Source organism: Haemaphysalis longicornis, unplaced genomic scaffold (genome assembly GCF_048455015.1).
Source record: "Haemaphysalis longicornis isolate Haplotype H1 unplaced genomic scaffold, Haemaphysalis longicornis Haplotype H1 scaffold_14, whole genome shotgun sequence".
In the NCBI taxonomy this organism is placed as follows: Eukaryota; Metazoa; Arthropoda; class Arachnida; order Ixodida; family Ixodidae; genus Haemaphysalis; species Haemaphysalis longicornis.
In genome coordinates, this window is record NW_027526245.1 from 46,840,642 (window position 1) to 46,865,541 (window position 24,900).

Here is a 24,900-nt window from a genome sequence, read left to right on the forward strand (position 1 = left end):
AAAACGCATATAATACAGCATGTAGATACGGCATTCCGAGAGACCTAAAATCGCTTAGAATTTCAGGTAACATGCTGAACAATCCTTCTAGTTACATGTCTACATGAAAATTGCGTGTCATAGTTGGGTCGCCACTTCCAAACGTTCACTGGCAGAAGACTGGCGTGCCTCGAAGTGACATTTTTATGTGCACGTTGTTTATCGTTAAGATGAACTCACTCCGAAAGGCACTCCCGTCCTATATTTTTTGCGTGGTTTATGGAGATGACGTCCAAATATCTTTTATAGCATGAAAGATGTCCATGTGAACGTCAGATTTATGATGGGCCCAACAAGGTTTGAAACCGTTTTGAACAAGGTTTCAAACAAGGTTTTAAACAAGTTTTAAACAAGATTTTCAAACAAGGTTTGAACAACGTTTTCAAACAAGTTTTTCAAACCTCGGTTTCAAACAAGGTTCGAAACCGAAAAGGTTTGAAACCGTTTTCGTCTGCCTAGCAAAAAAGCTGGGCAGACAAAAACGGTTTGAAACATAATCCTGCAAGAAGTACCTGTGTTGTACTCTCAAGGCACGTAATCCGACCCGATCCAGACATAAAACTCAATGGCGACGCGATTCCCGTAAACAGGGAATATACGTTTTTTGGTGTGGTGTTTGACGGAAAAGTGACATTCATCCCTCACATCAAATGATTGACTCTAACAAAACTGCCTAAAAACAATGAATATTCTAAAAGTTGTATCTCACCAATAATACGGTGCAGATAAACAAATCCTGCTTCGCCTTTAAGCCGCATTCCTAGGGTATCGGTTGGACTATAGATGTGTCGTATGGGTCAGCCACCAAAAAAGTGCTCAAAATGCTCGAACCAGTGTTAGAATTCTGGCTTCGCCTCTTTTCAGTCGCATTCCATACTCACCCGCCACGGTGGCTCAGGGGCTAAGGCGTTGTGCTGCTGAGCACGAGGTCGCGGGTTCGATTCCCGGGCGCGGTTGCCGCTTTTCTGATGGAGGCAAAAAGCAAAAACGCCCGAGTGAACGAGATTTCGTTGCAAGTAAAAAATCCTCAGTTGGTCAAAATTAATCCGAGCCCTCCACTGCGGTGCGCCTCATCGCCGGCATTGTGTCGGCGCGTTAAACCCTACAATCAACCAATAAATTCCGTACTTGTGCAGTTCAGAGTCTATATGGCGAGAGCGGGACAGCCAGTGTGTGAGAGCTTGAGCCTTTCGATGTGGTTGACATGCTGGTTCTCTCGAAGTTTGTCCCAAGTGTTGTGAAGTACCATCTGTAGTAATTTGGCAATGGAAGTTGTCGGCGGTAGCCCGAGTGCAAATGTATTGGCTTACACGATTATTATTTCGAGTTTTTAGACTTCACTAATGCTGAGAGTAAATTGTGGAGTTTCGTATGCGATGCGGCTAATTAGTAGGTCTTGAATAGTGCGGATGAGGTTACTTTCTTTCAGTCCTTCTCTACGATCAGCAATGCGTTTGTTGAGGTGTGTGATCTGTAATAGCCTTCCCTGTAATTTATGAATACCTGCGCCGTTTGATTGAATAGTGAGTCCCAGAACACGAATTGTAAAGGTGGTTAGGATTGGAATGCCATGTAGGCCTAATTGTTGGTCTGGAAGGGGTTTTCGTTTACGGCCTTGCGTGCGTTTTTGGAGGACAAGAAGGGCGATTTTTCTGGTACACAATTGAAGCCCAAGGGTGTACGGTGGTTGTCGGTAGTGTCAATGGCTTCTTGGAGGGCCTGTTGCTGTTGCCTCATCGAGCCCCCTGTGGTCCAAATAGTGAGATCGTCTGCATAAAGTGCATGTTGCATCAAACAAAAAAATTCGAATATAAAATATTTACACGACAAATTGAGTATTGAAGTCAATTTTCGTTCTTCAGGGCTATTAGGTTTGGGGAAGAAAGAAAATAGGTCGTTCAAGGCTAGATTGGTTCATGCTATAGGGTAGCTGTCCATTTATATGTTCCAAAGGATCAGCTCGTACAACAGAGTGATGTAAAGAAGAAGCGCACGTGCGCTCATTGCCACCTCGCGGCACCCACTCAAATCAGCGTTTCCCCAACTGTCCGCCCCGTTTTCAGATTTCGAAACGAAGAAATAAAAAAGCATCTTAGGCACTTCATGTTGATATATGACACCTGACATTGCCTGTAGAAACAATAATTTCTCAGCCAGGCATTTCTGTTCAGAGATAAACACAACTTTAAGGGCTCGTTATAAGGCAAGTTTTGGTAAGGTATATATTCCGCAATGTGTTTTGCATTCTGAATCATTGCCATCAACGGCGGGAGTTTGCGCACAGAAAACGTCGGTACCTCTTCTGTTAACCTAAATTTTTCTTAAAATATTATAGCAAAATTAGCGGAAAAGACCACTGTAACATAGCGTCGGGTTCCATTTACTTCTCAAAATTATTTCAGAGCGAAGTTATAAAGGGCACAGAATTTAGTTTTTGTTGTCAATACATGGCCATCTGCGGAGTGAGTCTGGTGGGAGGAAACTACTGTAACTGTTTCATACCAAATTAGCTGTTATATGGCATAATCCAGCTACGACGGCTCTAACTTATTCACGACATCGTCCCTAGTCATCTGCTTTATCAGTGAAAGGACACGGAATTTTGAGTGAGCGCTTGTCTACCTGAGAACGCACTCTTCTTCAGAGCAGGTAAAAATAATTTATATCCAACTAAACAAGGTAACTTAAAATACATTCTTGGGGCACATTCTAAGCAAATATATTTTTATTGTGTTTGGTAGAACAAAATGCGTATTTTTTATGGGTGGACGGAACCCTTATTATTTTACATACCGTCATTCGTAGGAGCCTCCCCTGAGCACTTGTCATCAGGGATCATTTTCTTTTGGTACTTAGGTGCTTTTCAACTTGGAGAAAATGGAGAAACTGTGATTGACGTGACTTTATTTGCTGTATTTTGACATGTAGGCATTGCTAACAGGCTGGCGAAATTGCGCAAAAAAATAACGATATTTGTTTGAACACTTTTATTGAACGTTTAGGTGCGAAATAAACGTAACCATGTTTTTCGGGCGGAAGTCATTCTCCAGGTTAGCTTGTAAGGCATCTTCCTCTATTTCCATGCTCCCCAGCCCTAGTGCACCGGCAAAACCTTGGACATCCAGACGTGGTTTTAGTTATGTCGCACTTGAAAAAAAAACGTCAGGAAATAATGATAAAAAGCGACTTCTAAAAAAACAGAATCCAATGCTTCACAAATGAACGTTTTCTAATTGAAAGTAAACTCCGAGCCCGGTCAGCATAACTATAGAATGCCCTTGTGCTAAAACACTGTATTCTAAAAAAACGAAGGTGTGTAGACACCCAAAAATAAAGTACATTTGTGAAAATTCGCCAGTATTCAGGCACACGTATTTTGAATTTGTTTCTTTCCGTGATTGTTGTTCTTGAATTTTTTGCAGTTAGTAATGTACCACCTGGTCTTTCGTTCCTGTCTTTATGTCACTTTTATCTAGTTTTACACGGAAGCAAGTTAGCAAAAATAGCGACGTGGGTACCCGCAAACCTGGGTTATTTGTTCCTGAAGCAGCAGTGACAGTTGTTTTGACAAGCATCTCAAAGAACAGTTCGGTTTGGGTAAATTATATTTCAAAAGCACCTACCAATTACGCAATAAAACGCTCATCGTTGCGCTAAGTTGTTACAAAATTATGTGAATTCATACCAAGGGATTGGTATTGCCATACAAAGAAATTCTGGTAATTTCTGGGTGCAGTGCTCGGATGTACATTAGTACGTGGGTTCAGAGCAAGCGATTGGTATTGCCATAAAAATCAAGTCTGTTAATTTATATTCCAGATATGGTGAAGAATTTTTGATGGCCTCATATTTTGTCTTATTCTCTCTTTAGCGAAAGAAAAAATGTGTATTTGAAAATTTTGCTGGCGGTATGCTGGAGATTGTAATTGTGTGCGCTTGGTTTCAGCACAAAATCTCATCAACAAAGGCAATAAAGTAAAAAATGACAAACCATAAAAATCTGGCAAGTTTTCCAACAACTCGCATGGGAATTTATTGATCTGTGTTATTGCTGGATAGTAAAACTGACGGAAGCACGTTCGTGTAACTTTCAGACAGTCAAGTCATGATACAAGGTTCCTTTTTGTAGAAATACTAATGTCAGACCGGCGAAATACGGTACTTGTAAATAAACGCTTCCAGCCTTTATATTATACTATTCATTGGAATGGACATTTCTAGCTCCACGACATTTTTGCGTAGGAACACACAGCAATTACACGGGGGGTTAATCACTGAAATTTTTTTTGGCATATTCTAAAGATTGTAATGTCTTTTAGTGCTGCTTAATGGTGTAGAAATACTTGGTAACGAAGGCGTGCGCAACAAGAGGAATTTGCACAAAGTTTATAGAATATTTTGTGTTAACTTCCTTTCTCGTTGAAACATTTAGTGCCAATTTATTGCGCGAAGGGAGGTTATCAGCGAAGGTTCAAGCTGGGGCACCTCAGCTAGAAGTTGAGGCACTTTAGCTTAAAGATAATCGTGCACCGTAGATAAGCTTGGGTGCCTCATTGTCATATGACACATACTAGTCACTTAACGCGGAGAGTTGATGAGCTGGAGCCGTTCACAAGGTTAAATAACTTGTATATAAAGGGTATCAGCTAAGACTAGGGTCCTGTTGACATGGTCAAAAAAATGGCGGACGTTTTAAATAAGCCCGCTTGTAGTCGCGAATATGCGGCTAAGCTTGCGTTGTTGGGATGGAGTCAGATTTCTCAGCTGGCAAGAAAAATCGAGGAAATACACAGCTGCCCAAGCAGTCGTCTTTCGTAGCAAATACCGGAAGCTCAGTGGGCCCTCCAGGCGGGTGATGTATTTTTCTCCAACTAGGCACCTTGCCAGATCCGACAATTCACTCTTGGGAACCAGTCCCAGAGAAGTCCGGCGATCATCTTACTACAAGTGTTGCACACATAGCTCAGCTATTTTCTATCAGCGGGCTTCATGCTGCTATGGATTCGGCGAATTCTCGTAGCGCCTCTGGCCTGAAAAAAGTCACCATCGCAGAACTCCACAACCTCCTAGAATCTTCCTTACGCCTTCTGTTGGACGAAATTAACTTTGTTTAGATGACAGGAGGGGTTTCCCGATGCCTGGCATGACTCCCATGTCAAACCTATTCCAAACCCGGGAAAACGACCGAATGACCTTGCCAGCGTAAGACCAATATCCCTCACGAGCAACATCTGTAACCTGGTGGAATGCATGGTTCAGGAGGTCCTCATTTGGTAGCTAGAGATAAATGCTACGCTCCACTTGCATCAAATCGGCTTCCGTGACGACCAAAGCACACAGTATATTGTCCTGATGATGTATCACCAGGTGCTACATCACACATCAGCGAATCCTCGGCAACTAGGTTGCACATTTTCTGGATGTACACTCTCACATTAACATAACCGCCTTCACTGCTTGTGTACCCGCACAATCGAGTATTGAGGGCAATGAGTGGTGTCGCAGTGAGGCGCGAGCTGCGGCTAGACAACCAACCCCGCTGATACCACTGCCCATCAGTTTCTTCAAGCCCGCCCGATGTCACTATAACAAAAGCACTCGCCGACACACAAACGCCGACAGGTACTCCGGCGCCTTCACGAGGAGAGCGAAGACCGTACCGAACAGCATGAGCGCCCTGTTCCTCCCAAGCCGGCGGGGTTACGGCGGGGCAGACAGACATTGGTTAGCCGTCTTGCCAGCAACATAGCCTTCTCCCCCACGCTTCGCCACAAATTCTACGGCGATGAACCCGCCGAAGGCCTCTTTCTGCATTTTAAAAATTTGATGCATTGTGATGCCACAATGCTTTTAGTATTTTTGTTTTGTGTAGAGGCGGCGTCTTTTTTCAATAACATCTTGTTGGAAGTTCGGCACTGTGTTTTGTGTTACGTGTTTCTTTGTTCCTCTTTTAGTACCAAGTAAATTTTAGCATAATGTACCAACTCGCACACATCAAGATTTTGGTACTCTGTTTGCAGTGCGGTGCGCCTGCAATTGCCCTAAACGTGGTGTGGGACTGTGAGTGTTACGCTCTCTTTCTTGATCGCAAGCTCCTAATGCTCCCCGAGGACGTTCATCCGATGGCGTAGTTCGTCTGAATAAGTCTTTCATTCAGAGGAACGGCATATGCAAGGGGTCACGTATAGCGCCAGTACTTAGTGACTAGTACCTCGCAAAACTTTACAGAAAAATAAAAAGTATCTGGATGATTTAACAATGTTGAAAGCATTTCGATTAGTCGACGATTAACTTGCTGTTTTAGTCTGTGTGACACAGAGCGTGCAAGCCCCCGCAAAGCCTGTCATTTCGCTTTTTAGCGAGCACCTGAAGCCTTTACTCATTACTAGCGAGTTACCTAACGAAGTCCATATCAGGCTTTTAGAAACTGACTTACACTTCAGGAGCAATCATGTCTCCTGGTCTTACGCTCTTAGGGCGAACAAACCACTCCTTACATTTATGTCATCCAACTCCAAGCTGGTCAAGAGAGCCACTGCTACCCTGTACGTCAGGAATGCCTTATGAAAGTCATGCCCGCACATGATGACGGCAAGCCTGGCTCACCAAGGTGAGTGGTCATCGAGCTCCGCTACCCCATACACCTGGTTGTGTCAGTAGCCGAAAAGGTGCTTAAATAGGCTACGCTGGCAGAGCGAGACACGACGAGGACAGATGGTGGCGGAAAAACCGTGGAAAAACAAAAAATCGCAGTGATTCCATACATCCAACAGCTGAGCCTGAACTTCAAGCGTATCGCTCTATGTGCAGGGACGAATGTGGCTTTTTTCTGCACCCGACAAGCTTACAAAGCTTTGTCGCCAGGTAAACCACACCTGAAAAGAAGAGAATGATTGCCGGACAAAGCACCAAAGTAAGCTCGTTGCTTGCATGGAAGGAGTGGTTTAATTGATTCCGTCGCACTGCAAAAAAGTATATATCGGCCAGAGTGGCAGACGTAATAATGATACAATTCGTGAGCACAAAAAGTATGTTAGTAATGCGATAAGTGGGCATCTTGGCATTCATTGCCGTGCCTCTAAGTGTGGTTTATTTTTTGCAAAAAGTAAAGTGCTCGCTATGAGCCATGACTCGCTCAAGGGGGAAAAAATAGAGGCACGTGAAATTGCGCGAGCGAGGGATGTGTGCACTAGTGTAGGATCAATTTCGTTGTTGAGCAAATAAATTGTGCTTCTTGATGGTATATATTTTGGTGGCGACGGCATGTGTCACGGTGAAGGTGTGCTTTTTAAATTTTAAATGTTATTTAATTTTGCGTGTAATTTATTTTTATTTTAAACTTTTCTTGGTTCGACGTGTCACCTGATTGTGCTCTATATGCGTAAGAAAATCAAAACAGTTTGTTAGCCTGCGCTGTGTGTATCTTCTTCTTTCGTCCTGTCCTTGTAGCGAACTTTTATTCCCTTCGTGTCAGACAAACTAGCCCGGCAGAATGCTTTAATGGTCATTGGGGCTGTATTTTTGATGGCGCCTTAGCGACGTCTTGCTTGTTCACTCTTTCCAAACACGCGTACCAGTACTTGCTGTCAGCGGCTAAAACGAGTTCCGCTTGAATGTGAGCTTGCAGTGAGCTTGCAGGAGCGGTTACGTAGCCCAATGTGACGCAACTTTGTTGGACGAACAACGTTTATAGGAGATAACTTAGGCTAACCTAAGAATGCAAGAATACAAGGCGGCGAAGCAGTAGTCAACAAATTTACGTGCGCAATCCAATGTCGGTGAATCGAACGGCATGGCGTCTGCTGGGCGAGAATTTACCCTTCGGCGTCCTTGTTTCTCGAACCTTCCAATTACCTCGAGAGCCAGAAAGGCCAAAGAAGATTATTCTATTGTAGCAACAACACGGTAAAAAACTCTCCCTACCAAAAAAGGGAACGCATCCGAAAAAAAAAGAATGGAACACGCACTTCGTTTAACGCATAATAAAGACGGTCGAGGCCGTGCGGAAAAAACAAGGCACACAAGTAAGCAAACCGTACGCATGGTTTGCGGCAATATCTTCTACTACAGTTTGCTCTCTAATTCAGGTTGGTCGATTTCTAGCCCCTAAGCCTTCCAGCTAACATCCTTGGCTCAGCGCACGCTCTACGGATCTAAGTTTGCTTCGTAGTTGTTGAGTAAGGCGCCAACTTTCCGCTGCGTATGTCATCACGGGCACGATGCATGGCTTGTATACGTTTTTTTAGGGACAAAGGTATGCTCCTTTTCTATATTTTCGGGTGCTGGCGAAATCAACCTCATTCTGCGCCGGTTTTCTTTCTTGAGGTTGAAGTCAGTACTGACCATCAGGTCAGTGTAGTTATAATCTTCTACTTGTTGCACTGTTTCGTTACTTTTGCGAAGAATCTCTTTCAGCACATTTTGCTCGAATTAATTTGAATTTATTGATACGGCTACGAACTCACTGAACCACCACGGTGGCTCAGTGGCAAAGGCGTTGTTCTACTGAGCACGAGAACAAGGGGTTCAGTTCCCAGCCATGGCGACCGCTTTTCTGATGGAGGCAAAAACAAAAAAAACAAAAAAACAACCACGCGTAAGAGATTTCGGTGCAGGTTGAGGACCGCGAAATGGTAAAACGTACTCCTGAGCTCTCCAGTATGGCGCGCCTCATCGCCTACGTTGCGTCGGCGCGTTAAACCCTACAGGCACCGTACAGCGAAGTTTTCCGAGCGAGCGCAGCGCCAGCCGCGCACACCCGGGCAACTCTGGGTAGGTCCCGCCGCGCACAGTACCTTCACCGCCCATGACCGCAACTTTGCGAAAATGTCTGTGATAACGGTATTTGCGTGTATATCTACTATATACTGCAACAAAGTCATGCAGAGATTTATTTCAGTAGGAGGAAGCCTCCAAATAAAACGCGGCACCCATAAAGTGCTGTAGCCTTGCTGCCGAGCAGTAAACTGACACACTGGGAAGCGTGTGTTCAAGGCTTTTATTCCTCCCACGGATTCTTCTTCTCACTTTTGTTTTTTTGCAGACACTAAGCGTGGATACTGAATCTTTAACAAATCCACAATAAGCGAGCGGGGTACATGCTGCCGTGCTGTACGAGCCACTTGTTAGTAGGTTGGTTAGTAGCCGCGGTAAATACACATAAGTGCGCAATAAATTTGCTAAAAAAGAGGGCCTCAAACACAGTTAGAGCGGCCTAGTTGTTCACACAGCGTTTCTACTCTGCTTAGTCTAATATTTAACGTTCTTATATTGCCCTAATAAATACATATAAATACATATGGGGCGGACACTTATTGCGGTACCGCTCCCAAATGTTCCGCGACCTATAGGATAGCATGAAATCACCGCCCCTTCTTGCAAAAAAAAAAAAATAAATTTTTGCCCAAGCCATTCAAAAGCAAAAACAAAAAAGCGATGAGACGTGCCGCAATAAAAGTTGGAAATATAGGAACCCAGGACGAAATTTTCGCGCTCGGGGAGGAGTATCAGGGGGTCAAACTTTATTTATCCTAGCCGTTCTGATTCCGATCACTCCGAACCAGTGAGGGTTGTCCTCAGGGAACTAAATTTGTCTCCCGTGGCTTTTGCTGCAGAGGTGTTGAGGGTAATAAACCACGACTATTTCTTTCTAAGAGAGGTCTCACCCCGGACCCGTTGGCGTAGAGAAAAAAAAATACCCGAATATGAATGTTACGTAATTAATGACGATACGCCTATTAGATGTCCTGCCTCTCCCTCCCGAACCGCCTTCCCAACCAATGGAATTTCTTGTGATATCCTTATCTTGAGGAGTCTTTTTGGGGGCGTGTTTTTATATAACTGGCGTGCTGGGCTACACCTGGAAGCCCAAACGTTTCTTGGCGGAGCGGGCACTTATTAGTGGCAGCACGTTTGATATACGCAACCAAATGTGAATTTTATACTGTTACATGTATGGGGCATCACAATCGGATCAAAGACCCATATGCAACACCCATGTGGTCCAGTTAGTAGTTCTGCAGTATCATGGGCACTCACATTGATGGAAAAACCTCGCGCGGAAACATCGCGAAACGTCTGACATATATGCAGACAAAGCCTCCTATTTTGTGGATTGAACAATATAAATTACGTTTTCTTTTGAAGGGAAACATGCTGATCTTGAGAAAGTTTTGCCCGCAGGCAGGCTGTACAAGCGTTTCTCTTCTGGGCATCACTTCTATGCGGCCTTTATATGCCTTCCCATACGCGAATTCAACCGGATAAACCCTTCTCCATTCACCGGCACTATGTGGCAGTATCATTCTACAATCTCTTACTTCGTTTTAAACCAAAAAGTGGTGACTAATAAGCTTCATTCGTGCTACAAAAAGAGGAGCTCCTCCCAGCCAGGAACGTAACGGCTTGGGGGACCCGACCCCGTGTTGCCCATATCTGCTGAAGGAGGCGTTGGGTGTCGCGGGCTCCGTGTCGCCCTCTGGGCGCTCCGGTGCCTATAATCAACCAGTCAGTTACGGACGAAACCAATTGACTGAGTCTTTCCTTGGAACGCCTGCGAAATGACATGCAAACCGTGGTAAAATGGAGGTCGGTGAGCAGCAAGCAGGAAAAACGTTCCGTTCCTTCTATTTTTCCATGCGAGGGTACATGCTCGATCCCGTATCACTTCCACATAATTTCCAAAGGCAATTGCTCTATGGCCAACCTAACAGTAAGGCAACCTATTAATCGTTGTGTACCTAACCCTGTAACAATAATTATCCTTAGCGAAACTATTGATTTGTAGCTCTTCAATTATTTTTCACATTGGTTATGCCAAGTTACGGAGCAAGACTCTGTCGCGTGTAAACCTCCAGTGCCCAAAGTATTCCCCGTTTATCCGCAAACTTAAGCTTTCCCAGTCACGATTAGAAAATGCGCTCTCAAGACATGCCGTAAACAATTGTAGTGAGATAGTATATCTTTGCTGTCTCCCCTTTCGCCTTTGAAATTTTTCACGTTGCTTGTGAAGGATTATGCTGCCTGTGCATTCCTTAAATATGTCAGCTAGTAGTCCTAGGTACGTCTCCTCTCTAGAGCGGTCCTGTAGCGCGTGCATCTCAGCGGCGTTGTTGTAAACTGGCTTGGTATACAAACAATGCGAATTTTTTAAGTACTTGGTTGATGACGGAAAAATGATCCATTCTGGAGTACCTTTTTCTAAACCCAGCCTTATTCTTTTCTAAATTCTGTGTTGATGGAAATCAACGCTGTCGTTTATGGGGTTAACTTTACCTTGGTAAACCGCTTGCATGCAACAGACAGTAGGCTGATTGGTCTGTAGCTCTAAAGGTTTTTGTTTGTTCCCTTGTTGTGAAATAAAGCTATTTTGGCATTTTTTTAGGCTATGGTTGCCTTTACAGTCCTTCAACATTCTGAGAGTAGTTTATCAAGCTTTTTTAGTAATAGGCCTCCGCCATCCTTTAAAATGTCTACGGCTATGCCGTCACCACCTGCCAATTTTCCGCTTTTCAGGCCCCTAAGCGTTTTTTCTCCTTCCTGTTTAGTTACTGGCGTGACGTTGCTAGGTAAGCTAGGAGTATCACTGGGTTTCCCTGGTCCAACGCCGCTGGCGTATTGCTTGGTGTAGAATGTTGCAGCTATTGATATCATTTTGTCCGCATTGCCGGTAATGTTACCCTGTACGTGTATAAGTGCGTATGTCTTGTTTCTGGAAATAACAAGCTGTGTCTGTGATACCCTCAAGCTTCCTTGTATTTCTAACTTTTTTGCGATCTCGATGACTGCCATATTGTATGCAAGAATGTCATTTGTTTTTATTTTGTTAATCAATTTTGACCGCCCCGCTAACAAAACTTGATCCACCGCAATCGATAATTTCCTGTTCTAACGTTTAGCTATAGGTTTCTGGGATAGCTATATTACTCTGCAAGGTTGTTTCTACATGCTTTTTTTCTAGTAGCCGCGGCTAGATTTTTGATAACTGTTCTTAGGCTGCCTGCTATACACTGCCTGCGTCCACAGCGTCAGAAGCCGCGAAATTCTTCTAAAGGGGTATTTTAAACTTTTACATGTTGTGGGTAACTGAATTGATACGTTTATTACTTTGTACGAGTTTCTACTTCTTCCTTTTGAGATTTCACCTTACTTGCCGTTCCCCCCTTCTAAGTTCACTGCATCGAATATTGCTAGAACCTCCACATCCTCCACAATATTTGGGTTGACATAAAGTAAAGTTTAATACAATTTTTATCAGCCCCTCGGCACTCATCCATGTTCAACACCTACTCTCTTGTTTGAAGAATTAGGTTTCCATTATCCTCATGTTATCTATCTCTGCAAATCCAAGCGGTGTATTTCCTCGGCGAGGGCGACTGCCTATTCCTAAACTTCACAATTTTTTTCTCCTACTTGTTTGCTCTTACTTTTGCGTTAAAGACTCCCATTACAAATGTAAACTGTGTTGTTCTTTTGGCCACTGCGCTCTCAACGTCTTCGTAGAAACTACCTGTTCCATCATTATTGTACCTAGAGGTTGGTGCATAGTCTCGTACTATTTTTTTAGCTTCTATCGCTTGTTTAGGTATATCCCAATAACACCGACCATTTCGTTGCCGATGAAGAATTCCTCCACGTTTCCTTCTATTGCCCTGTGAATAAAGTGATTACAATAACAGTAATTGCCAAACCAGCCTGTGTAAAAAATTGTTGGCAGGCTGAACCGCTCCCACTGGGACCGTGAGGGATTGCAAACCACCCAGATCAAAGACATTAGTTAGTATTGTGAGAACCCCCCATTGGAACAACGCCGCAGGGGATGCAGAGCCCGTTGAGATGGGACAAGGCTTTAAAGAAACTCGGATATGAAATGAAACAAGCTTAGGATGGAATGCCTGCGCCAAACTCCGAAGAAGCGCACCAAGGCTACAGCTTCGTTATTTATTTTCCTTCCCTATACGGGAGCTCATGTGCTGAGGGCATAAAAGAAGCTGGAAGATAAAGCGTAACTGTCGTCTGCGAAGCTTTCTGCGGATACCATGAACAACGCGTAGAACGAAAATGTTTTGGAAAGTGGAGCGCGCAAGGTAAGCATAAAAACGAGTGCATTAAAAGTGATTTGCTGCAACGCTCAGTTGTGCTATTCTTAGTGCTAACAGCGCCGTCTCAGGATCCCCCTCAGCTGATATAAGAGTACTTCCTTCACACCTTTCTGAGCCAAATCGTTATACCAACGGCTATGGGCCACATAAGTCACCCATTTTCTTTCTCCGGATTAGAAGGCGTAGCTGGTTGGTTTCCTCTCTCAAACGAGCAATTTTACGGGGTTTCTAACGCACGTCTCTTGAATACTAACCAAAATTGCAACACTTCAATCTCTTTTAATTTTTAGGCAGTACACAACGTATATAAGAGTCTCCGTGCTATTTGCAAGAATGTATATGCTAAACAACGCTTTTCTTTTCGTTTTTTTTGTCTAGGAGGCGACTCTTGAGTTTTCACGTTATTCACAAATTTCTCTTCTGTGTTTTGTTTTCTTGAAAGCGCTGTGCCATCGGAGGTGTTTGTATCGGCTTGTACAGGCGTACCCTAGCCTCGAAGGCTGTGCTGATTGTTGTCACTATAGTAAAAGTGCCAGCCGCTTTTATTGTGAAAATACCTTTACTGTAACGTGGTTTTAGAGGCCACCTTTGTTTGTGTGGGCCGCTAGCTCCAAAAACTAGGCGCCACATGCACTGCCTACGTGTTATTGCTAGTTAGATTTACTTAGGTAGGCTGCCTACATACACCTTAAACCCTTAATTTCTTGCATCTTGACACTTGCATACGCTTACGAAACAAATTGTGAATGATGTGGCCATTGCGAAAACAAATATCCAATGGATGGGCACATAATAGTTATACCTACCCATAAATAACAATGTAATATCTTTTTGTGGTAGCTGTACATGCAAAAATCATTTGCTTAATTCCGAGGACAGGCAGGGCACATATGCTATTACTTACGTCATCTCCACAGTAGAGTGCTTCAGACATTGTGGATATAAATCTTTAAAGAAAACAGAGAACCAGTTTTAGCCCTGCATCTCGCAAACGAGCATTTGCTTATACAAATAAAACAATGGCCACATACACAAAAAAATTGATTCATTTTGAGAGGACTACACACCCGCGTATTGGCAAATATAAAGGCTGGAACAACTTTCCCACTTTTTACATCGTGTCTAGTGGTTGGTTGAAAAGATTCTTGCGCTTGCGTAAGCTATCATAATACACGTTATCACAGTGATATGCTTTCTCTGGCCTGTGTGCTTGACTCAAAGGTTAGAGATTATATATATATATATATATATAGATATATATAAATATATATATATATATAGATAGATAAATTGATACATACATACATACATAGCAAATACGAATGGGAAATGAGGGTCGCGTTGAATGAAGGGGGAATTGAGGATCGGCAGTCAAGAAAACCTCGGAAAGCAAAGAGAAGGATGTGGCAGGTAACAAATAAGGAATTTGGAAAGACAACGTAATGGGGGAAAAAATTATCGCCGGGTGGGATTCGAACTTACGATCTCCAGGATACGCGTCTGATGCGATGACCATTACACTACCGGCGGGGCTATTTTCCCCTCCACTCTCTGGTGTATTTATGTTAAGGCATTTATGTTTCCTGCACTTGGGGGTGGCAGCCAGCGCCACTCGGTCTACTCGTGGTGAAGGCGATCTTTTTGTAACTCCGGTGCGTGACTTGCGTGTCTACGACATGTGAAGTGTGGTGGAACAGTGTTAAACCCTCTTAAGCTCCCTATGGCACCAGGACTGCCAGAGGAGAGGCATTGGCTGTGCATATAGCGAATCAAAAGTGAAAATGATGGGCTCCTTGCAATATTTCTCTATTACGATTGTGCTATTACGCTTAAATTTGTGAAAAGACGTGTTAATATGAACGCTGTTAATCGGTTGGCTGAGGCCCCTGTCAGGCCACGTCAGCCTTTAGTCTCAGCCTCCCTTGGTTTTGCCAAGAAATAAAAATCAAATACCCAAATCAAATACTCAAACATGGATATAAAGATTGGCAATCAAAACAACCTCGGAGAGCCAAGGGGAGGATGTAATAGGTCATTCAAACCGATTGGAAAGAAAAAAAAGTAGAGAAAAAATGCCCCCCGGGTGGGATCCGAACCCATGGCATCCAGAATACAAGTCTGGTGCGAGGACCACTGCGCTACCGGCGGGGCTACCGGGGTGTGACCAGCCCCAAGCGCCGCGAACAAAAAACACCTTAACATAAATACCCCAGAAATTGGACGGGAAAATAGCCCGCTTCGGCAGGCTTGCAACTAAACTTGAAAAAGTGTCGCTTTGCTGCTCAACGATAACAATCTTGGGCCACGTTGTTTCTAAAGACGGCCTTCTCCCGGACACGAAAAGCTTCGTGCAGTGGCAGAGTTTCCAAAACCTACCACCCTGAAAGACCTTCGAAGCTTTGTTGGCCTTTATTCTTATTTTCGGCGATTCGTCCAAAACCTTGCCACCATTATCGCCCTTTCGACGCAGCTGCTCAACGGAAGCGCAGAAATTACCGATTGGTCTCCTGCTTGTAAAAAGGCGTTTGTGTATATGCGAATTCTGCCAAAGTCGCCACCAATGCTGCGCCATTTTGACCCGCATGCAACTACCGAAGTGCACACTGACGCCAGTGGTGTCGGTCTCGGTGCCGTTCTCGCTCAGCCCAAAGCAGGCTTTCATGAATACGTTGTTGTTTACGGCAGTCGCACACTCACGAAGGCGGAGCGGAACTATTTCATCACCGAGAAGGAATGTTTGGCTAACCTTTGGGCTATTACCAAATTTCTTCCTTATCTCTACGGTTGTCCGTCAATGTTGTCACGGATCACCACGCTCTATGGTGGCTGTCCTTACTGAAAGACCCTTCTGGTAGAATCGGACGTTAGGCTCTTCGAATTCCAGAGTACGATATCCGAGTCGTATACCGCGCCGGTCGCCAACACAGTGATGCCGATTCTCTGTCTCGATGACCCGTCGTGTCCGACACTGGTTAGGTGTTGACAACACTGTGCGTTGGCGTCACTATACATACCAGATATAGCCTCGGAAGAGCGTAAGAATTCGTGTATTTCCGCAGTCTTGCAATATCTGTCGAGTCCATCAACAGTTCCAGCGTCCTGGGCAACGCGCTGCCAGGCTTCATACTACGCCATACGTCACGACCTGCTCTACAACCGGAACTACTCATCTGAAGGAAGGGGGTGGCTACTCGTCATTCCTGACCATTTGCGTTCTGGCTTTTGCTCTGAGTATTACGCTTATGCACAGTGCGTCAATGCTGGAGTGTTGAAAACGTATCAGAGGCTCCGTTTGCGCTGCTATTGGGGGGGGTGGGGGGGTGTACACATTTGTGAACAAGTACATCCGCTAATGGACAGGATGTCAGCCTCGTATGTCTTCTCCGCAACATCTCACAGGATCATTGCAGCCACTTCTGTATGCAGCACCACCTTTTGACCATGTTAGAATAGACATTTAAGGTCACCTTCCCAGCCCGGCCGCAGGTAATCGATGGATTATTGTCGCAGTTGATCATTTGACCCGGTAAGCGGAAACAGCTGCACTGTCCACTGCCACTGCTCACGATGTCGAATCCTTTCTTCTTCGACGTTTTATTTTGTGGCACGAAGCGCCCAGGGAACTTTTGATTGACCGGCGACGAGTGTTATTGTGCGAAGTCGTGGAGGCGCTGTTCACTGAATGCCGCATTGTTTCACAGGAAGACTACATCCTACCACCCACAAACCAGCGGGATGACAAAACGTTTTAACCATACCCTGGGCTACATGCTCTCGATGTAACTTTCTTGTGACCATTCGAACTAGGACTTTCTTCTCTCTTTCGTCACATACGCGTATAATATGGTTACGCGGAAAACCAGCGCCTTCTCACCATTATTTCTGCTATACTGTCCTGAACCTTCCTGCCTACTTGACACCATCCTTCCTTACCACCCTAACATCTCGGAATGTGTTGCAGTCTCTGAAACTGCCAAGTGAGCCGAAGAGTGCCGCCAACTGGCACGCTGCTTCACGGCAGCAGACTAAGGGCGTCAGCTGTCTCCCCCCGAAGACAGCAGTGGAAGGCCGACCGGCGCTGCTGGCTCCTTTGAATGGCTCCTTTGCTGGCTCCTTTGCATCCACAGCCCGAGGGCGTTCAAGCAAACTTAAGAATAAATAGCAGGGTTCCTACCAAGTTGTCGAAAAAACGTCTCCCGCCAAATACATCGTCGAGCCGCTCAATCCTAGTACCGATCATCGCTTCCGTGGTCGCGAGACGGTTCACGCTCAGCGCCTCAAACGCAATTACAACCCGCTCATCGTCGCATCGCCTTGATTTACCAATGATGGCTCCTTCTGTCCCCGGGGGTGATTGTAACAAAGATAGTGAACGACAGTAACAGCACCAGTCTCCCAGAGCGGGTATGTGTTTTGCTAAAGCGGAGGCTCACCTTCCGAGTGGCATCAGTCCCCCAGTGGGTATATGGCGCCAGTTGTGACACAGAGGACAGCTACAGCGACAGTGCTGCGGCGCGAGACATGCATGCGGACTCATGACCTCGTTTTGGACCCTGAAACGGGCAGACCTCCTTGGAATCTCTTGCCAGCCCTGCCGAGTAACCTCATTATAATTATTATATATATATTTATATATTTAAATATAATGAAGATAATACATAAATAATTAAATATATATCTATATATATTTACATAGATATATACATATATAAATATATATAGTAAGGAAATGAGGGGCTCGTTGAGGAAATACAGAAAGGTAGGTCAGCAGTCTACAACGCCAAAGGAGGCATAGGGGTGTGGTTAGGCTCTTTTCTTTTTCACTACGGTTAATGAAGTAAACATTTTTTTAAATATTCTTTATTTCTTTCTTCTGTATATTTAAAAAAAATGTTTACTTCATTAACCGTAGTGAAAAAGAAAAGAGCCTAACCACACTTCTAAGCCTTCTTTGGCATTGTAGACTGCTGACCTACCTTTCTGTATTTCCTCAACGAGCCACTCATTTCCTTACTATATTATTCTGCGAAAGCCTAGCGAGGGTCTCGGTTCTGGCAGCCTTGATGCCTAGGTAGCATAGGAGGGCTTCCCGCCAGTTACCCGCTCATGACAGGCTGTAGACGCTCGAGTCACTCCCCGGGGGTTGAAAAGAAGGTCCCCTTCACCCCGTGTAGTCAGAGTGGCGCTGGCTAGCACCCTCAAGCGTCCGATACAATTCTAGTAAATATAAATAGCCCAGAAAGTGAAGGAGAACACAGTCGCCCAGATAGCCGAATTGGTAAGGCATTCGACATGTAATCGAAAGGCGTGGGTTCGGTCCCCACTCTGGGCGAGTGTTTTTCTTTCTTTCTTTCTTCTGTATATTTAAAAAAATTTTTACTTCATTAACCGTAGTTAAAAAGAAAAGATCCTAACCACACCCCTATGCCTCCTTCGGCGTTGTAGACTGCTGACGTACCTTTCTGTATTTCCTCAACGAGCCCCTCATTTCCTTACTATATTATTCTGCGAAAGCCTAGCAAGGGTCTTGGTTCTGGCAGCCTTGATGCCTAGGTAGCATAAGAGGGCTTCCCGCCAGTTACCCGCTCATGACAGGCTGTAGACGTTCGAGTCACGCCCCGGGGGTTGAAAAGAAGGTGCCCTTCTCCCCGTGTAGTCAGAGTGGCGCTGGCTACCACCCTCAAGCGTCAGATACAATTCTAGTAAATATAAATAGCCCAGAAAGTGAAGGAGAACACAGTCGCCCAGATAGCCGAATTGGTATGGCATTCGACATGTAATCGAAAGGCGTGGGTTCGGTCCCCACTCAGGGCGCGTGTTTTTCTTTCTTTCTTTCTTCTGTATATTAAAAAAAAGAATCTTTACTTCATTAACCGTAGTGATAAAGAAAAGAGCCTAACCACACCCCTATGCCTCCTTTGGCGTTTTAGACTGCTGACCTACCTTTCTCTCTCTCTATATATATATATATATATATATATATATTATGGGGAGGTTTATTGGCAGGACGGCAGCAAGGCGTTGAAACGCAGAGAGGCTCAGCTGAGTCCGAAGGAATTCTGCCGTGCGCGTTCAGCTCTCGAGACAACAGACTGGTGATGATGATCTTGAGTATTGCCATGACGATGATGCAGGTAGCATGAGGTAATACGCTCCGCTGGCTGTTCTTCCAACTTCACGGCTCTGTAGCTGCGCTGATAGCGTTACGTCGATGGTGGCAAGTCTTCCTCGTTACAATCACCCCCCGCGGCGATAAGAGCCAACCTGGCGACTTAGGGACACGACAAAAGAAGAGGATCGTAGTATGGCTTGAGGCGCTGAACGTGGACAATTTCGCGTCCACGGCGGCGAAGATCAGTCGAAGGCGTCAGTGGCTCCACGACATAGTTGACGGGAGAGGTACGCTCGACTACATGGTATGGGTAGTGGTACTTCGAAAGAAGCTTGCTGGATAGGCCGGCAGTAGTAGACGGTATATAGAGCAAGACAAGAGAGCCGGGAGGAAATTCATCTGATGGCTTGGAATCATCACGACGGTGTTTTTGTTGTGACTGCTCTTCCGTAGTAAATGCGGGGGCAAGCTGTCGGCACTCCTCGGAGTGCGAAGTAGTCTCAGAAATCAGCGCGTATTCCGAGGCGTCTGGTCGATACGGAAGGATGGTATCCAGGAGACACGATGGTTCGCGTCCGTAAAGAAGAAAGAATGGGGGAAAGCCGGTAGTGGCCTGCTGAGCGGCGTTGTAGGCGTATGTTATAAATGGGAGGGCCTGGTCCCAAGTCGTGTGGTCCGAAGAGACATACATTGCTAGCATATCGCCCAAGGTGCGGTTGAAACGCTCCGTAAGGCCATTGGTCTATGGGTGGTAGGCTGTAGCGGTCCTGTGGGTAACGCGGCATGCTGCGAGTAGGGCTTCAATGACCTCGGCGAGGAATACACGGATCCCGTCGCTGAGCAGTTCACGAGGCGCACCGTGTCGGAGCACGAAACGATGTAAAAGGAACTTTGCGACGCCGCGCGCAGTGCCGGCTGGTAAAGCGGCTGTTTCAGCGTATCGGGTGAGGTGGTCGACGGCGACTATAATCCAGCGGTTGCCAGTAGCCGTTAACGGTAAAGGCCCGTACAAGTCAATACCAACACGATCAAAAGGCCGGGCTGTGCATGGCAACGGCTGCAAAGCACCTGCCTGTGGGTCCGGTCGTAACTTTCGGCGCTGGCAGTCGGCACATGAGCGAACGAACTTGCGGACAAACGTGTACATTCCGCGCCAGTACAAGCGTAGCCGGAGGCGCTCGTATGTCTTGAGCACTCCGGAGTGGGCACACTGCGCATCTGCGTGAAAAGAGTTGCAGATTGTAGAGCGCAAGTGGGAAGGGATGACAAGCAGCCATTTTCGGCCTTCGGAGAGGTAGCTACGGCAGTATAGAAGCTCATCACGAATGGCGAAGTGGCGTGCTTGACGGCGGAGGGCTCGGGGTGCTGATGTCGTCGCCGGGTGTGAAAGGACAGCCAAAATTGAAGAAATCCACGGGTCTTTGCGCTGTTCGGCTGGCATGTCAGCAAAAAGAAGGGGCTCGCCAACACTGTCTGCAGCGTCGAGAGATGCAGAAGCGAAAGTGACAGGCGAGCGAGATAGCGCATCGGCATCGGCATGCTTGCGGCCACAGCGGTATATCACACGGATATCGTAATCCTGGAGCCGAAGAGCCCAACGCCCAAGTCGTCCAGATGGGTCTTTCAACGAAGACAGCCAACAAAGAGCATGATGGTCCGTCACGACATCGAATTGGCGACCGTATAAGTAGGGGCGAAATTTGTCGATGGCCCATACGATGGCTAGGCACTCTTTCTCCATGACGGAGTAGTTGGATTCCGGCCTAGTAAGAGTACGGCTTGCGTAAGCGACGACATACTCGTCAAATCCTGCTTTTCGCTGCGCAAGCACAGCGCCCAAGCCGACACCAGTGGCATCGGTATAAATTTCCGTCAGCGCGCGTGGGTCGAAGTGCCGGAGGATGGGTGGAGAGGTCAAGATGCAGCGTAACGTAGAAAACGCCTCATCGCATGTCGGTGACCAAGCAGAAATGTCTTCGTCTCCGCTAAGAAGCTTAGTTAATGGTGATATGACGGCGGCAAAGTTAGGGACAAATCGACGAAAATAAGAACAAAGTCCAATCAAACTTCGTAGTTCTTTCATGCTGGTCGGTTTGGGAAACGCAGCAACAGCTTGAAGTTTAGCTGGATCAGGGAGAACGCCATCCTTTGAGACTACATAGCCCAAAATAGTGAGCTTCCGGGCAGCAAAATGACATTTCTTAAGATTGAGTTGAAGGCCGGCATCGTTCAGGCATTTCAATACTTGTTCGAGGCGCTCGAGGTGTGTGTCAAAGTCGGGGGAAAACACAACGATGCCGTCTAAGTAGCATAGACATATTTCCCATTTGAGTCCTCGCAGTATAGTGTGCATCATTTGCTCAAAGGTAGCGGGAGCATTGCAGAGTTCAAACGGCATCCCGTTGAATTCGTACAACCCGTCAGGGGTGACGAAGGCGGTCTTGGGACGATCAGCGTCTGCCATAGGGACCTGCCAATACCCTGATCGCAAATCCAAAGAAGAGCAAAACTCAGCACCTTGCAAGGAGTCGAGAGCGTCATCGATACGGGGCAGAGGGTATACGTCTTTGCGAGTGATCTTGTTCAAACGACGGTAATCGACACAGAATCGGATGGAGCCATCTTTCTTCTTAATGAGGACAACGGGTGACGCCCATGGGCTGTTTGAAGGGCGTATAACACCTCGATGAAGCATGTCGTCGACTTGTTCTTCTATAACCCGGCGTTCAGCGGCCGACACAAAATATGGTCGTTGCCGTAACGGCGAGTGGGACCCCGTTTCAATGTTGTGGCTGACGGTGGAAGAGCGGCCCAAAGACGTTTGCTCACAGTCGAAGGAGTTGCGGAAGCGGTTAAGTAGACAAAGGAGGCGATCACGCTGCGGAGCTGAAAGTTCAGAGTCGACCGAAGATAATAGAACGGGGGAACTGGACGCCGATGCGGAAGGTGTGGGAGCACTAAGTGGTAGCGATGATGGATCGTCGGGGACTTTGGCTAGGAGGTTGGTGTCGAGGGGCTCGACACAACCAATGCACTCCCCACGAAGCACAGTGAACGCCGACGTGGATGGGCTAGGGATGTACATAGCAGTAAAGCCATTTTCAAGGGAGAGGATGGAGAAAGGCAGAGGGATGTTCTTGCGTCGGGAAAACAGTTGTGATGGGTTGAAGATTACGGTCGAATTGATGAGGGAAGCACAGGACACTGGTACTAGAACTGCGGAGTTTGGAGGAATCTCGGTATCTTCCTTAACACCGAGCTTGTGCGAGGGTAAAGGCAAATCGTTGAACTGGGCCTCACACACGGGCAGCAACGCAACCTCAGCACTGGCGCAATCTATAATGGTTTGATGGCGTGACAGAAAGTCCCATCCTAAAATGATATCATGAGGGCATGAAATAAGCACCAGGAATTCAATGATGTAAAGGGCGTCCTGTACAACGACCCGGGCTGTGCATGCTGCGAGATGTTCAACTTGTTCGGCGTTAGCTGTGCGAAGGCGAAAACCGGAAACAGGGGTAGTCACTTTTCGAATCTTGCGGCATAGTTTTGCGTCCATGACTGAAACTGCGGCACCAGTGTCAACAAGCGCAAGGATGGCGACTCCTCCAACAAAAACGTCAATCACATTCGTAGGATAAACATGAGGGCTTGCGTGTGTCGTGGTCGTCGCGGTTCTTGCCTCGGGAACTGCGGCGACTAGTTTTCCTGGGGAGTGGCGGGGCGACGTCGCATGGGGGACACTGAACGACGACGCGGGGACGGTGAACGGCGGCTGTTAACTGTCGGTGCCTCCGATGGAAGAGAGTAACGCGACGGCTCCATTGGTACGTGGTCGTTCGACAGATTCGGCGTGTAGACAGGGTGCGCAGGAGCTCAGTAGGCGTCATTGAAGGGGGAAACTCGGCGGCGGCAGAAACGCGCAACGTGACCGGGAATACGACAGGCCAAGCAGATGGGGCGGTTGTCGGGCGTGTTCCATGGGTTGCTGTGGAGCGGTGCCAAGGAAGCCGGAGGAAGATAGGGCGGCGGCTGCGGGCGGCGTAAAGGCACGTAAGCGGTAGGAGGAGCCTGCCGTGTCGCAACTTCAGCGTATAGTGGCGCCGCTACAGGCAACGGCTGGGGAGCAGCCGGCGTGGTCGGCAAGCCTTCGGCGACTTATTCCCTAATTATTCGACGTAGCGGCCACGACAAGCAAGGATCTGGTACAGATGACGATGGCAGGGATGTACAAGGCAGGAGAGAGATCTGCCGCGCCACCTCTTCCCGAACAAGCTCCTTGATGCGGTTCAGCAGCAAGGGGTTGTCGTCGACTGCCAGGCCGCAGAGCGGCTCCTCACGCTCCACAGGGCGGCGACGAGTGAGACGACGTTGCCTCCGCAGCTCGTCATAGCTTTCTGGCAAGCTGATCACGTCTCTGACGCTTTGAGGGTTTTTTGCCAGCAAAATCTGGAACGCATCCTCATCTATTCCCTTCAGTATATGTTTGATGGTGTCTTGCTCAGGCATGGAGGGATCCACGCGCCTGCAAAGGTCGACCACATCCTCGATGTAGCTGGTAAAGTTCTCTCCGGCATTTTGAGCTCGCTCTCTCAAACTCTGCTCCGCGCGAAGCTTGCGAACCGCTGGCCGGTCAAATACCGCCGAAAAGTTCGTTTTGAATTCGGTCCAGGTTGAGCGATCCTCTGGGTGGTTGTGATACCATTTTTCGGCAAGTCCCCTCAAAGAAAAACTCACGTTATTTAGCTTCATAGCATCGTCCCACTTATTGTGCGCGCTTACCCTGTCGTAAGCCGAAAGCCAATCTTCAACGTCCTGGTCGTCTGCGCCAGTGAACATCGCCGGGTCACGCTCGCGGATCACCCCGGAGCAGATGACAGCCGATGGTGAAGGCGATGTCGTGTTTCGGGCGTCGCTAGGCATGGCTGACTCAGCGCTAGAAGGCAAGGTGCGACTCCGGAGTTCCAGGCTTGCGGGTACACGGTGTGCAGCTGAGGAGCGGGACGAGGATGGAATCCGCACACTCCACCAAAATTATGGGGAGGTTTATTGGCAGGACGGCAGCAAGGCGTTGAAACGCAGAGAGGCTCAGCTGAGTCAGAAGGGGTTCTGCCGTACGCGTTCAGCTCTCGAGACAACAGACTGGTGATGATGATCTTGAGTCTTGCCATGATGATGATGCAGGTAGCATGAGGTAATACGCTCCGCTGGCTGTTCTTCCAACTTCACGGCTGTGTAGCTGCGCTGATAGCATTACGTCGATGGTGGCAAGTCTTCCTTGTTACAATCACCACCAAAATTATGGGGAGGTTTATTGGCAGGACGGCAGCAAGGCGTTGAAACGCAGAGAGGCTCAGCTGAGTCCGAAGGGGTTCTGCCGTGCGCGTTCAGCTCTCGAGACAACCGACTGGTGATGATGATCTTGAGTCTTGCCATAATGATGATGCAGGTAGCATGAGGTAATACGCTCCGCTGGCTGTTCTTCCAACTTCACGGCTGTGTAGCTGCGCTGATAGCAGTACGTCGATGGTGGCAAGTCTTCCTTGTTACAATATATATATAGGAAAACTTTTAACAAGGTAAAAGCACGATTGTTGCCAACGTTTCAGCAAAGAAACTTGCTTTCGTCAGCCCTGACGAAAGCAAGTC

At 46.8% G+C, this 24,900-nt stretch overlaps 1 long non-coding RNA gene across 1 annotated transcript in view; it reads right to left on the reverse strand.

Annotated features, from left to right (window-relative positions):
• Nucleotides 1-3,082: 3,082 nt before the first annotated feature.
• LOC144165072 (uncharacterized) overlaps nucleotides 3,083-24,900 on the reverse strand; it is a 53,508-nt gene continuing 31,690 nt past the window's right edge. Inside the window, exons 2-3 of the long non-coding RNA XR_013321334.1 lie at nucleotides 14,044-14,086; nucleotides 3,083-3,186 (exon numbers count right to left, since the gene is read on the reverse strand). This is a non-coding gene — a long non-coding RNA (uncharacterized LOC144165072). The remainder of the gene's footprint in view (nucleotides 3,187-14,043; nucleotides 14,087-24,900) is intronic.